Consider the following 15,573-nt stretch of genomic DNA (forward strand, 5'->3'; position numbering starts at 1 on the left):
TGGATGCCACTGAACAGGAAGGAGGAATGCAGAAAGTCAAGCGGCTTCCGCTGATCAGAAACTTGACTTTCACCAGCGTGTGGGTGGGCTGTTCTGAAGGACTTCTTTCTAATATACCTCACCAAACCGCTCCATCACACTGAGATTAGACTAAACTCTGCCACATTTTTAAATGGCTTTTTTGTATCTCTATATATACCACAGAGTGTTCCCAACCCCCTTCATTTTAAGAAAGCAGACATCAACAATAGCCTCATAATGATCTCATCGTTGCTTCAAATAATCCAATCTTTGAAGCCTATTTCTTTCTTTTCAGGTGTATTAGTGTCATTTATCAAAAGTAATGGGATTTTTTTTAAGTTAAGGATAAAAGAAAAGTAATGGGATACAGCAAACTAGTCAAGTGCTTAGTACAAACGCAGAGTATTTTCTGAAGCATATGCGGAACACCTCTTAGACAGGCAGGACTTTCAAAGGCTACATTAAGTGTCTTTTGTGGGTCTCAGATAATATGGTTCACTTAATTAGATTTTCCATAATTCTGGGTAATCCTATTGTGAATTACAGACGTGAATTTTGACTTGCCTGACAGAAACAGCTATTGTTCCAAATGCATTTCTGGAAAAAGAATGTTTTATTTATAAATCATTACCAGAATTTTCACAGGGCAAAACCCAAAAATGGGGTTCCCCTGGGAGGCCGCATGGGTTCTTGGTTCACACAGGAAGGAATTCAAGAGCAATCCCAGCGAGTAAAGTGAAAGTAAGTTTATTAAGAAGTAAATGAATCAAATAGTGGCTACTCCATAGACAGAGTAGCAGCATGGGCTGCTTGACTAAGTATATAAATGGTTATTTCTTGATTACATGCTAAACAAAGGGGGTATTATTCATGAGTTTTCCAGGAAAGGGCTAAGGAGTTCTCAGAACTGAGGGTTATTCCCCTTTATAGACCATATAGGGTAGCCTCCAGATGTTCCCATGGCATTTGTAAACCGTCATGGCACTGCTGGGAGTGTCTTTAAGGAGAGGAATGCATTATAATTAGCAAATAATGAACGATGAGGACGATCAGAGGTCTCGTTCACTGCCATCTTGGTTTTGGTGGACTTTGGCCAGCTTCTTTACTGCATCTCCCTCTATCAGTAGGGTTTTGTGATCTGTATCTTGTGAAATCAGTCCTGCTGACCTCCTATCTGATCCTGTAGTGAACAATGCCTAACCTCCTGGCAATGCAGCCTGCCATATCTTATTCTCATTTTACCTAGCCCCTATTCAAGATGGAGTCACTCTGGTTTGAATGCTTCTGACATATTTCCGCCCTCCTTTTTGCAAGGAAATGCTTCATCCTAGGGGTTGTAGAGTGATGAAGATCCATCTTTCTTAACTTCTTCAGGCTGAATAGAACCACTGATATTTCTGCCTAACTATTAGTGTCTCTTTTATTCAAGGTAGAGAGTAGCTCAGTCAGTGTCAGTATGGTGAGGGACACTCATAACTGAATCTTGTGAGAAAATGGAAATCTGAAAGATTAATAAGTGTTCAATATAAGAAAATGTTGAATAAGTGTATCCTGTATTCCTACACAAAGAGGACAACAGAAATATTTTCCACAACAGTAAAGCAAAATAAAATGATCCCAAGTAAACTAAATAAAAAGGCTTTCCATGAACTGGACAGTTGTTAGAACTAAGTTAATATGGAGTAGTCAGTTGATTCCAGTATGTGTCCAGAACTAGATCTGTATGTTACCCATTCCTCTTGTTTCTTCTGATCAGCAGCCAGAGATCACTAGTTGGTTCACAGATATAAGCAGACTCAGTCTAAATTGCAGAAAAAAACTCCAGAACAACAGGCCAGACCAGAACCTAATTACAGATGTACCATAGTTTTTGAAACAATTTTTCTCTCTGGTCCCCATTTTTACTAAAAACAAATCATGGTAGAACTGATTGGTTAGCCTTACTATACTTGGCCTGATTCTCTATAAAGTGCAGCAAGAATAATTATTTGCCATATAGGTCCATTTTTAAAATTGGCTTTGATGGAACTTTGTTCAGTAAGGAATCTTAGATTAGACTTTTCAAAGCCTTAAGCTCAGTCATGAATTTATCTGTGCCTGCAAGTACTTGAATGAGTTTGGTGAATCCCTCTTCACTCAAGAACCCAAGATAACTTGGGGCTTCTGGGCCTGTCAGAAAGTGACAATCTTTACTTTCCACAGGTTAGGAACCCTGTGCAGGGACTCCATAGACAAGGTATGAGACCAATTTTCCCGAGTGGCTTTTATCAGTTCTATAAGTCAACTTTGATTCCTTAAAGTAGTCTGTTTGAATATGAAACCACATCATTCAAGTCAAAGCCTTGGAAAAACAGAGTTTCTTCAATTTTGTCTAGTTACAAAAAAAAAAAAACAGACTCTCACTGTACTTATGGAAATAACTATATTGCCATAAGATAAGAATACTCACATAGTTTCCAAATTCTGGAGAAATAGGGGAGAGAGAAAGATATGTGCTCCAAATTTTGCTCACAGTAGTATACTTTTCTCAATTGCTAGAAGCTATAAATAACTCAAAAGAAAAAGATTTTATTGACTCAAATAAAAAATAGAAAAGATCAGCAATGTTTTCAGCAAAAAGTCATAAAAAGATTACTTCAGTCTTTTATTAGTTCAGTCTATGCAATTAATTCCTGTTTTGCTCAATATTTATGAACACAGTTTTCCAAGAGTGCCTTGGAAGTATGTTTCTTCTCTATTTTAATGGTACACTTTCCCAACTTATCAGAGACCTGCATTTAAAAGTACTCATCAAAATCCTATATCTGAATATAAACTATCTTTTGAAGAGGATGAAAGCAATACACCATTGTCTGTGGAGGACAAAAAGTCCTAGAGCAGGAGCAGTCCAAGATGCAATGGACAAGGAAATCCAGTTACCTCTGAGGTACACAACAATTTAACATAACAGTTTATGGGTATTACTGTTCATGTACACGAATTCATGTCAAAATTATGGGAGTTTCACATAATTTGGAAACACATACTGATAACACATTTATACAAATAAAACCCAAAGAAAGCCAAACACCATTTTTTATATTTGACAATGTTTCCTGTATGATTTTAATATACCAAGTAACGAAAATACATCATTTTGGACTTTAGGAGACTTAAAAAGATTAATAAGATAAGAAAACAATTTACAATTTGATTTTGGCAAGTTTGTCAAATATCAAAGGTGTGAAACATATGATAATTTAAGACAGAATTCCAGGTCTCCATAAGTCATTTATTTATCTAAAACAGTAACTCAAAATTTCAAAAATGCAATAACTTACTCATTGATAAAGTGGAGACTTAATTTTCCAAACAATTTGTCTTTCTCTCCTTTCTTTTCCCATTGTTTATTCAAAAGACAAATGTAAGTCTTTCATTATCTTTTAATATTACATGAAAATCTTGTTCAAGAGAGAAAGCCAAATTTCACTTTTGCATTAGTGCATTATTAACACTAAAGCTAATTTTAAATATAATATTATAAACACATTTATTCGTGTTTAATTTGTTTGACCATAGGTACAATTTCCACAGACCTTTTACAATGCTTTATTATTTTCTATTAAGGAGCATATTAGTGTTCTAAAAAGCCCCATTATTCTGACACATGGACCAAGATTTTGCATCAGTGTGCTTTTATTTCAATATTTAATTTACTGAAATACTGAATAATACCCTTTTAATTGTATTCAACTTGCTCACACACAGAATTATTTACTAGGTTGGTTTTTAACCTTTATAAGGTTTATTTTTCATGAACCTTCCACAACTTGCTCAAGCCTTCAGCTTTAGCCTATCTCACTTAAAACAATTCTTTAACCTTCTAAACTAGGGAAAAAAAAGTTTTCCATGCCTTATTATAATCTTTTATCAAAAACACATTATACTTTCTTTATACACCTTGCATGTAAAACTCTTCCTTCAGTAGTTTCAATTATATATGTTACAATGTTAATTATTAGCAACTTTTATTTTGGTGAAAAACCCAGTATGTTATGTTAATTATGTACCAGGTGCAGAGCCTAGAACACCAGATAGAAGTGCAAATAAGGTATGACTCTTTCCAGCAAAGCTGGGGACGTGGCTAACAACATATGTCCATCAGTAGGCCTCACACAGAATCTAATTGCTCCAAAGCAGGTAAGCTGAGCAATTATCAAAAGACAACAAAGCAGTTTATGTAGTTTAGTAAACATAGTATCTGACTTGTCTAATTTAGACCAAATGTATAAATGTATAAATTTTGAAGACATTTTTATTTTACCAAAAACTTTTTTTTTTAAGACGGAGTTTCACTTTGTTGCCCAGGCTGAAGTGCAGTGGCATGATCTCAGCTCATTGCAACCTCTGCCCCTGGGTTCAAGCAATTCTCCTGCCTCAGCCTCCCAAGTAGCTGGGATTACAAGAGCACACAACCACACCCAGCTAATTTTTTGTATTTTTAATAGATATGGGGTTTCACCATGTTGGCCAGGCTGGACTTGAACTCCCAACCTCAAGTGATCTGCCCACCTTGGCATCCTAAAGTGCTGGGATTACAGGTGTGAGTCACCATGCCCAGCCCCAATAATCTTTAAAACTGTCTTTATTTCCTCGAAATTACTAAAGTCAAGTGAACTGAAAGGTATTAAAATGTCCATTTTTTCCAATAAAGTATTTAACTGCTTATTTTTCTTTAAGTCAATTAGCCCTATTTTCTATAAATAACACACACAACAAATATAAATAGACAGAAGATCTAGTAGCTGTAAAATTTTTCATTTGCCTGGTTTTAGGTTTTTCTTAATTGGATTACTGGCTTCAAGCCGGAGCCCTTTCAGGAACATGGACAGGAAAGCATGCAATTTCTAGGGCCTAATAAGCAGGCACAGTGGGAAGGCAAAACACCAAAAATCAATAATTCCATTTTTTTTTTTTTTTTTTTTTTTACCAAATCCTGGATCCCCAAAAATGGAATCAGCCCATCCCCCATAGGAGTCTTACCCCTCACTGGGAGGTGGGGACATTTTTATACCTTCTAGATGACCAAGAGCATGCTTCTCTGATCCAAAAGTGCAAAGAGCAGAGTGCTTCCCCCATAACTGCCACTAGCCATCACTAAAAGTATATTCCCTACATAGTTATTACACACCAAAGCTCTTTCATAATCCAAAGTAATTTCTGATACCTGTAAAAAAAAGTAAAAAACACCAGGTAACTGAATGGAAAACAGAACAGAGGCTTAGATTTTGGGAAGATCTATCCGTTTTCAATTCTTGGAGTTCCATAAGGAAAACAGTATTTTCCCAAAATGGGGTCTGTGGCACCTCCTCTGTTTTTCCCAAGGACTTCCAGAGTGTTAGAAATTACCTTACATCCTCTCATATGGGTCTCAAGAATGTTAAGAAGACAAAAGGGAAAAAAACAACTCAGTCATCTGAGAAGAAAAAAGTTTTCCTTATTTCAGAGAAACAAGATTCAAGAAGAGAAAAACAAACATAAAAGCCATTTAAATATATATATATATCTTAGTTATCCATGTTTAATTAAGCTAACTCTCAACAATAGAGCTCTTAAAAAAAAAAAAAAAAAAGTCCTTTTAGATCTCTTAATACCATACTCTAGGCGGGACAAACAGCCAACACCTCTGGCTTTTAAGCTACTTGTTTTTTTTTTTTTTTCCTGCAAAGGTATTATCCCAAGTAAAACCAATAAGCCTTAACTAAGGTTATGGCTTACCCATGATGGACCCATGAGATGTCTCCAAATAGACGGCAAGTGGTTTTTACGAGATCTAGAATCACCCCTTAAGTAGCTCAGGAAAAAAAAAAAAAAAAAAAAAAAAATTCAAGTCAGGAAATCAGAAGATGTCCACGGAGGTGAAAAGTTTAAATAAATGGCAAAAGTCCCACAACTGGAAAAAAAATCATTCTCTAAGCCAGAAATTGAATGCAGGCCTCCATCAGGAAAGAGAAAACTTTTACTCACTAAGCTACAGGATGAGGCAAGCACCATATTGCTTTTCCCAGAAGGAGTTTAGAGCAGACATTTTTGAGCTTGCAAAGGATATACCTTTTCCCAGGAAAAGAGGCAGATATAAAGCTGAGAAGCCTTAAAAGGAAACATATTTTAGAATTGATAGCCAATATTTCTTGCAATCTTACTGAAATAAAACCAATTAAAAAAAAAAAAAAAAAAAAAACTTGTTTTAAGATAGGGAACCAAAACTTAGTCCAATAGCTTTTACTTGGAACTCTAGCCATGAAATAGTAACACAGTTCACTTTTTAATAAAAGATAGGTGGATCCAAATTATCTCTCTGACAAAACTGGGACTTGTCCATTTGGCTAAACTTTGTTAATTTGAATTTGCCCCAATTGCTTAAAGATACCATAGCAGTGAGTCCTTCAGTAGTCACCATGTACTCATGGTGACTACATGTACTAGACATGTACTCATGTCTAACAAGGATCTCCACTAAATAGAAGTTTTTCTAAGTCTAGCAAAAGCCCAATTATCTTCCCCTGCAAATTCCCACCTTCTGTAGCAAAGTGTTAAAGTGACAATAAGAAAAGAAAATGGTGTTACAGAAAATGATAACTTTAGGACAGAACAAGAAAAGGTAAGGCCAAGTTTCACCTTGGGTGGGCCTCTAACCCATAAGCCTAGAGGGAATGCCAATTCCAAACTCCTCTGAGCATCCCGGGTGGTGCTAGGAATCAGCCAACAATACCGAATGCTGGAAAAAACAGAGTACCCAAGTATTGGCCAGTGAGTGTCCCCACAACAAATGCTGAAAATCCCAGAGCATCAGGGGGCAGCCAACAGTGAACCCCAAAGGCATAAGACCTAACGCAATTGGAGCCACAGAATAATGAGATTCTGGTGTCCCAGGGTCAATGCCACAGAGGACCTCATACAGCCAAATGTCCTTCCTTAAACAATCGCCCAAAGAGCCAAAGCAAAGATTACAAATGTGACAAAGAAATAAGGATGAGCATGCATTTGGGCATTGAAAGAAAAAAGGAAAATGGTCAGTCACTGGAAACTAAAGTAAAAACAGCCTGAGAGAAGGGGCAACAACGTGGGTTATAAAGGACGTGGCCAGCCAGGTGTGCTTCTGCCTGTCCAGGATACCCAGAAAACGGGAAACTGCGTCAGGCTACCAAGCCAGAGGCCTCGAAGCCACTTACTCATCTGTCCAAAATAAAGAACACAGGAAAGGACAGATGTGCCCAAATCAAAGGGAAATAAAAGTAGCAAGTTGAATCTGGACAAAGGGAGACTCATCCACCCAACATTCAGGTCTAAATGGTGCCCATGAGTCTCAATTTGGTGTCCAGATGGGAGGTCTACATTGCCCCTTCATTGGTGGCCAGAAAAGATGTCACAGGATGAATCCCAAAATTGAGGTTCGGCCTAGGAAGCCACATGGGTTCTTGCCTTCTTGTAGGAAGAAGTTTAAGAGCAAGTCCACAGAGTGAAGTGAAAGCAAGTTTATTAAGAACGTAAACGGATAAAAGAGTGGCTACTCTATAGGCAGAACAGTGGCATGGGCTACTTGACTGAGTATGCGTATATTATTTCTTCATTTTATGCTAGACAAAGGTTTTCTACTAAAGGGGTGGGGAGTTCCTAAAACTGAGGGTTCCATCCCTTTTTAGACCATATATGGTAGCTTTGGGACATTGCTATGCCATTTGTAAACTGTCATGGCACTGGTGGGAATGTCTTTTAGCATTGGAATGCATTACAATTAGCAAATAATGAGCAGTGAAGAGGACCAGAGTTTGCTTTCATTGCCATCTTGGTTTTGGTGGGTTTTGGCCAGCTTCTTTATTCCATCTTCCTTCATCGGCAGGGTCTTTGTGAACTGTATCTTGTGAAACGAGTCCTACCTGATCTCCTGTCTCATCCTGGGACTAATGATGCCTAAACTCTTGGGGATGCAGTCTAGCAGGTTTCAGACTCCGGTTACCCAGTCCCATTCAAGGCAGAGTCACCCTGGTTGCAATGCCTCTGACAGAATCATTACAGCAAGAAGACCACCCTGCTCTTTCCTCTCTCAGGTGGAAGTGAACATTGCTTTTCCTTTGGATGACACTGTCCTTTCGTGAAATTTGATAAGGGCACTTTCTCAGTTCTTTACCCCTGGTTATATCTTCCACGTCCTCAGGATATATTAAGTTCCCTGAGATTCTGGACAACAGCTAACTCCTCACTGAACTCCCTGTCACAAGAGTCAACAGAATATAAGGCTGACATGGTTTCTGCCCTCAGGGAGTTTCAAAAGTTAGACTAATTGTCTCTCATACTCAGCTGCACATTAGAATTAACCAGAAAACCTTAAAAATTCCATTGCCCAGGCCTTACTCTAAAACAATTTAAACCCAGGAATCAGTATTTTTGAAGTTATCTGTGTGATTCCATTGTACATCCAAAGTAAATAACCACTGGTTTAGAGCTACACTATCCAGTAGGGTAGCAACTAGGCACATGTGGCTTTTAAAATTTAAATTAAATTTAAAAGGCAGTTCTTCAAACCACTAATCTCGTTTCAAATTCTCAAGGGCCATTTCAATCATTGCAAAAAGTTCTATTAGTCATTGTTGGTCTCAGGTACTAAAAACCCTCATCTGAAGCATAAAACATCTGTTCAATGAATGAAGGTGTGCAAAGAATCTAGCGCTGGGCATTCAAAGACCTGCCACTAACTCATTGTGTAATGTCCAGTAATCTAGTTTTCCTGTCTGTGAAATGAAAGACTGGGTAACATGAGTGGCTCTCCAGACGTGATCTTTGGAATATGCCAGAAAACCAAGGGATCAGGGAACACAATGCCGGGAAGAGCTGAACCAACTGGCCCCACACTCCATAGCAAACAGAAGATAGCTGAATTCCACAGAATTTCTCTTTGCAAAGCAGCTCTGCTGCATTACAAAAAAAGAAAAAAGGAATCCATGTCTGATATCTTGATAACCAACAGACTCCCTGTCTCAGTCCAGCAGCAGGTTAGTGAATTCTTGCTTCAGTGCTCATAATCTGGTGGTACAAGGAGGAGGGCCCTGCTCGGGAGGCTGTGAGGCCACTGACAACTAACAACTCACTTACTTCCCCTCTCTGAGTCTCTGTTTCCTTTTATGAAAAAAGCAACAAATGATGCCTGACCTCCCTCATTCCTAAGTTAATTGGAAGGTCGAATGATATAATGAATCAGGAAGCCCTTTGTAAAAGCATAATTTGGGTTACACAGGTGGGGAGAAGAACGATGAAATGCTGACAGCAGTGGCAACTTACATTTATTTGGGTAGGGTTTTTTTTGTTTTTTGTTTTTTTTTTCAAATGAGACTGAGTCTTGCTCTGTTGCCTAGGCTGGAGTGCAATGGCGCGATCTTGGTTTCACTGCAACCTCTGCTCCACCTACCAGGTTCAAGCAATTCTCCTGCCTCAGCCTCCTGAGTAGCTGGGACTAAAGGTGCCCATCACCACGCCCAGCTAATTTTTGTATTTTTAATAGAGTTGGGGTTTCACCATATTCGCCAGACTGGTCTTGAACTCCTGACCTTGTGATCCACCCACCTTAGCCTCCCAAAGTGCTGGGATTACAGGCATGAGCCACCGCACCTGGCTGTGTGATTTTTAAAGTTTTGGCTTTTAACCTTTAGAAGTGTGGGTTGCAGATAAATTTAAATTATGTTATTATTACAGAAAGGAGATGTGATTTCACTCTTTTTCTCTAATATGGATATAAAATCTGCCAGATCCTGCAGCAGGTTCATTTCAGGTACATAGGCATCCTTGTTTATCCCAGAACCCAAATGGGATTCTGTAGTGTTGATTCGTGAGTATACTGACCTCGGCTGTAGCTCCTTGGCTAGAGGATGGTGCAGGTAGCAGGGAGAGGAGGAATAGCTGATCCCTGCAAGGAAATGAATGGGGATACAGGCCAGAAATCCATCTGCAGAAACTCCTGGGCCTCTCAATTATCCATGATATGGGGTGAAAATGGAGCAATCATGGGGTGAACAAAGCTCCAGGGTGGATGGCATGGGTTCTTCTGGTCAGATGAGTTCCAGGAGTTCAACATGTCAAATCATTCGTTCCATTAAACCTCTGCTTGCCACAAACCAGCACATGGGTGGGCATGCCTTTTACTGAGTTATCATCTACTAATTAGCTTTTTAAATTGAGTATCTACTATGTGACAGACACTGTGCTACATGCTTTGCATACACTTTCAGAAACAATTTTTCTGCAGCATCTTGATGAGGTAGGTATTGCCTCCACTGCCCAGATACAAAAATAAGGGTTTGGAGCACTTCGGTCTGTATTTAGTTCATATGCCTAGCTAATGCCCAAACTGGAATTTGAAGCTATATATGGCCCATTTGGGAGCTATTGCCCTTCTACATTTGACATTTAACCAAAATAGACTTTTCTATAATTCTTTCAAATTTTGCTTTCTGGAGATGCTCAGAATTCAGCTAGCTCTTTTTCCACATAGTCACCACTCAAGAAATGTTTTTGGAGACAAGGATTTCTTCAATAGTTAAGTGATAAGAATTTAGTAAAACATGTTTTTTTGCCCTCAAGGAACTCCAAGGTTCCTGGAATTTTTAGACAGTAGGCATCTCCCTAAGGGTCTTCCAATTTCCACCTCAGACACCAGGGTTTCCTTTCATACCTCTTTAGAGGAACATCTCCCATCTTTCCCCAGACGTTCTCCAACCTGCCCAGCTCTGCCAAGTAGTCTCTGAATGAATGAATCATGATTTTCAAACCTCTCTCCCATAACGTTTTCCACATTAGAACAAAATTTTGTTCTACATCCTTCCCTACCTAAGTCTCCAAAGAAGGTGCTAATGAGTAATAAAATGCAAGCCCTGCAGGGGACTGTAGGAAGGCAGCCAGACGATAAATATCTTCTAACAAATGGAGCCAGCTCAACAGGAGATAGCTCTGTAAGATCTCATAAGCTAATCATTGTCAAAGGGATTGCTATGGTGCCCGTGGAAAGAGGAGTTATGTGGTTGTAGAGGCAAGTGCCATGTTTCTATCAGTATTTCGCCCAAGAGCATTAAGTCCAGGCCCAGAGTCATTCCCTGATAGAAAGAGCAGTCATTACTTGGCTACTGCTCACACCACCAGCCACTTCAGTGCTCACACCACCGGCCACTTCAGTACTCACACCGTAAAGGAGGAACAATTCTGTTCTGGACAGCAAATGTTAAAGAAGTGACACTAACCTTGTTTTATATTAAAGCACATAAACAAACCAAATAATGCAAAACTTGGCTCCATTTTTAGAGCACCATTGTGACAAAGCCCAGCTGGATGTCTCCACAGGCCCAAAGAATATCCTCCCTAGGAGAAGCATATGCAGCTAGAGATGGGGTTGGCCTTTGCTCTCAGGGATCTTACATATCATTGACCAATTGCATCTTCTTCCAAAGAGATTTACCAGCAGGTTAAATGTGCAACTCATGCACCATTGGTTGGGCAGAAAGTAAGTGCTCTCCAGCATTACTTTGTAAAGGAAAGTCCCTTTGAACCACAGCTGCCCTGATCAACTAAGGAGCAGATGAAGAGGTAACAATACAGCAGAGTTACTGTAAACCATAAACTTGGGCAACAAGGACTTAGTGCCTTTCTGGTAAGATGTCCATGATGGAAAGGCTTACCCTTATATCTCCAGGGTGGCTGCCCATGAAACCACAGAAACATAGCTTGATCTTCTGGTTCAGAGGCTGTTCCTGCTTCTGAATACAACCATGACTTTGGCTTGGACTCTCAGCAACCCCAAGGTCTAAATTTTCATTCTCCATCTCTTCCATGCCTAGAGATTTTTGTATGCCTTTAGGTTTTAAACCTTAGCAATCTAATCTAGCTCACACAGCACCCACGGGGAAGGGACTTGCATTTGAAGGACACCTGTTTTAACAAATATACACATAGAGAAAATAACAGCTCCACAGCAAGTCAGCTCACTAAAATGAATAGTACAATTATACATTAAAATAGGTCAGGATATATTCAGGATTGCAAGGGCACTTCACAAAGAAGGAAGAAAACACCTACATCATGAAGAATATGTGTAGATTTTTGAAAGGAAGAAACGGAAAGAACAGCCTCATCCCTCCTCTGTGGTGATGCTTTCCATATCACACATTTATGCCTTGTTTCCTGGGAAACCCACTGTCTGGGCCGTACCGTGACCGACTGCTGCTCTGCTAAGATGCCCAGTTTGATTGCTTGGGGCTTTGAAGTTCCACCTAAGGCACAGCAGGTTTTTCTTCCTGGTGTCTGCCCCTGTCTTTGGCATTTTTACCTCCTGCTTGGGTCCTGTCTGGGCAGAAGAGAGAGTAAACGTTGCTGCCTACTGCCTGTTTCCATGTATCCCTGGTGGCACTTATGCATCATCCCCAGATGAATATTCTTTGGACTGACACAGATCAAGGACCCTGGGACATTAACAGATCTAGCTTAGAGTTGTTCCAGCTATACATTCCCTCTCCTCTCCAACACACATACACGTAAGAGATACATGCACACACACCTATGCCTCATCTTCCCTCTCTTCCCTTACTCCACAGCTGAGATATCCCAGCCTGTGCTATGGTTGAGTGCTTATAAGATGCTGCTAAATTCTACTTTACACTACACAGAATAAACTGAACCTGCTACTGATACATAATACCTTTCTTTTCAATATTTCATGAGCTTGCGCAACCCCCTTCCACAGATGCCCAACCCTCCATGCTTGGGTAACCATTAACATCTTCCTGCAGAATATTCCACTACATGGATGAACCTGGAGGACATTATGCCGAGTGAAATGAACCAGTCACAGAGAGACGAGTACTGCATGATTCCATTTACAAGAGGTATTTAAAGTAGTCAAATTCATAAAAGCAAAAGGGTGGAAGGGTGGTTGCCAAGGCCTAGGGGCAGGGGGAAATAGGGAGTTCTTTATTTATGAACGAGTAGGCATACTTTCAGTTAAACAAGATGGATATGTTCTAGAGATCTGCTGTACAACATTGCACCTATAGTAAATAATACTGCACTGTACACTTAAACTATACCAAGAAGGTAGATCTCATGTTAAATATTCTAACCACAATAAAATAAACTTTTTTTAAAGAAGAAAAACACTTTTTAAAAAATCTTCCGAGAAGAAAAGATTTAAGCATTCCACAGGATCCTAATTAAAAAGTACTATTACCATAAAGTAAGCAGAATATTGGCTTTTTGACATTAGGAGAGCATGGAGATGTCACTTAGAGAAAACTCAAACTGAAACACCAGCAGTATCCAAACCAAAAGCCAGAAGAAGTGTTCACAGGGCCACTAAAAAAAAAACTACTACGTAGACGTCTTGTCTAACGTATTTAAAGAAGAAAAGTCTCTTTCAAATAATTACAAATTAAAAACTTGGCTCTGAGACTGAACTTTAAGCAGACAGATGAGAGAGATAAAATGAAATTTTTTTTTCTGCCAAGAACAATAAAGATCTTGATACAAAGAGGTGATGATTTCCCCCCAGTGAAGCAACTCTGGAACAAGAAAACATGATGAGGTGGAGAAATTCAGTTTACAGAAGAATAGTGGCAGTTCTTTCATTTATAACTTGCTAAAGAATGTTGAATCAGTTCCTTAATGAGCATAGAGAACGGAAGTTTTTATGGGAGAACATTGGACGTTGTTTATACTGGCTGAATGAATAGCATTAGAGTAAAGTGCTTGTCCTTATTCTATTGTGCGGCTTTGGTTATTTGAAGTAGAGTTTCTTTTATTACCTTTCCAATGTCCTACACAACACAAACTTACAGCATTTTTAAGAGAGAACCTGGCTTCAATGGGAACTCACCTGACACTGGAGTCAGGCTTGTGACATGTCAAATTGCCTATGTCACGAGTACCCTTGATAAAAATGATCTCAATATGGCTTATTTCTCTTGAGTTATGTCTCATGATAAACCAACTCTGGCAATGCTAGGATGGGACAGATTTCTGGAAATAATCACCACAAATTTTCAAAAGGCACTTTGTGTTGAAGTAGAAAATATTTTATCCTGATCATAAGACCTTAGGAATAGATACAAGTTTGGGACTCAGGCAGCTTGGATAATGTTACAAACTGTACCATATCTATAGTATCAAGCATCTTATATCATAATGTGCAAGAAATTAACTTGTGTGGGCACTAGGGGAGCCAGATTTAGAAAATCAAATTACAGGACCCCCCAATTAAATTTAGATTCAAACAAACAGCAATAGCTTTTAGTATAAGTATATCCCATACAGTTTGGGAGACATACTTATATTAAAACAATCATTTGCTGTTTATCTAAAATTCTAATTTAACTCAAATTCCTATATTTTGTCTGGCAACTCTACTTGAAATGCATCTGTCAAAACAATGAACTGGACTTTGCAAGTCAATCTTCAGGTACCATGTTATTTTTAGTTCAAATTCTATAATCATTTTCGTTTTAATTATCTTCCTGTGAACTCAGAGTGCCCATGCGTAGTCCTCACAAAAGCAACATTGTTGGGCAGAAGAGATCACACTTGGGAAACTGTGGGCAGTTTGAGAATTAATTAATTAATTAATTAATTATTTTACACAGGATCTCCCTCTGTCTTCAAGGCTGGAGTGGAGTGGGGCCATCTCAGTTCACTGCAACCTCTGCATCCAAAGGCTCAAGTGATTCTCCTGCCTCAGCCTCCTGAGTATCTGGGACTACAGGAGGGTGCCACTGAGCCTGACTAATTTTTGTATTTTTAGTAGTTTCTCCATGTTGCACAGGCTGGTCTCAAACTCCTGAGCTCAGATGATCTGCCCTCTTCAGCCTCCCAAAGTGCTGGAATTAGAGGCGTGAGCCACTATACCTGGCTAGTTTGAGAAGTTTTAACATCAATGTAACTGAGATCAGTAAAACCCAAGGAGGGATCTTTCATTTCCCCAGGAGAAGGTAGAACAGGCCCTTCAGTATTGACAGGTGACCTACAATGTAAAAGGCCTAAGGATGAAAGGATTAACTATGGTGCTAATTGATTGAGGAATTAGGAATAATGTTCTCTTTCATCCTCTGAGTTGATACAGTGCTCAGAAAACAACTAATACCGAAGACCCGGAGTCAGGATAATTTATATGAGGAGCATGTACCACACTGGATTCGTGGGTCACTTTCAAGGTCTTTTCAGAATGCAGCACTCATAGATAATTGTTCACATGTACCAAAAAATAATAGAAATGCATTCACCAAACATACCTAGAACACGGGCAGGAGTCCGGTGGTGTATCAAGCAGAGGCAATAGCAAACAAATGTTGTTACGGTCCTCAGGTCACTGATAGCCTAATGGTGTTGTTGGTTTGGTGGGAGGTAGCCCAGAAAACAGGTGAACATAAATAAAATGTGAAAAGTTTTTTGATGGGGGACTTACGGGGCTAAGTCAGCAGAGTCACATAAACCAGGATATGAGGCAGTTGGTCGGGGAAGACTTAGTGGATAAGCCAGTAGGTAGGA

General features: G+C 39.3%; 1 protein-coding gene and 1 long non-coding RNA gene across 7 annotated transcripts in view; one reads left to right on the forward strand and one right to left on the reverse strand.

The window, feature by feature from the left end:
* The window catches only part of LOC123570529 (uncharacterized), a 450,649-nt gene that overhangs the window by 426,696 nt on the left and 8,380 nt on the right, over positions 1–15,573 (forward strand). For all 3 annotated transcript variants that reach the window (XR_010583772.2, XR_010583771.2, XR_012429118.1), the window contains one exon: positions 12,828–12,923. This is a non-coding gene — a long non-coding RNA (uncharacterized lncRNA). The remainder of the gene's footprint in view (positions 1–12,827; positions 12,924–15,573) is intronic.
* Positions 1–15,573, reverse strand: part of CDH11 (cadherin 11) — a 182,109-nt gene that overhangs the window by 76,066 nt on the left and 90,470 nt on the right. The gene's annotated exons all lie outside the window — the stretch shown is intronic.

This window comes from Macaca fascicularis, chromosome 20, assembly GCF_037993035.2.
Source record: "Macaca fascicularis isolate 582-1 chromosome 20, T2T-MFA8v1.1".
NCBI classification, from domain to species: Eukaryota; Metazoa; Chordata; class Mammalia; order Primates; family Cercopithecidae; genus Macaca; species Macaca fascicularis.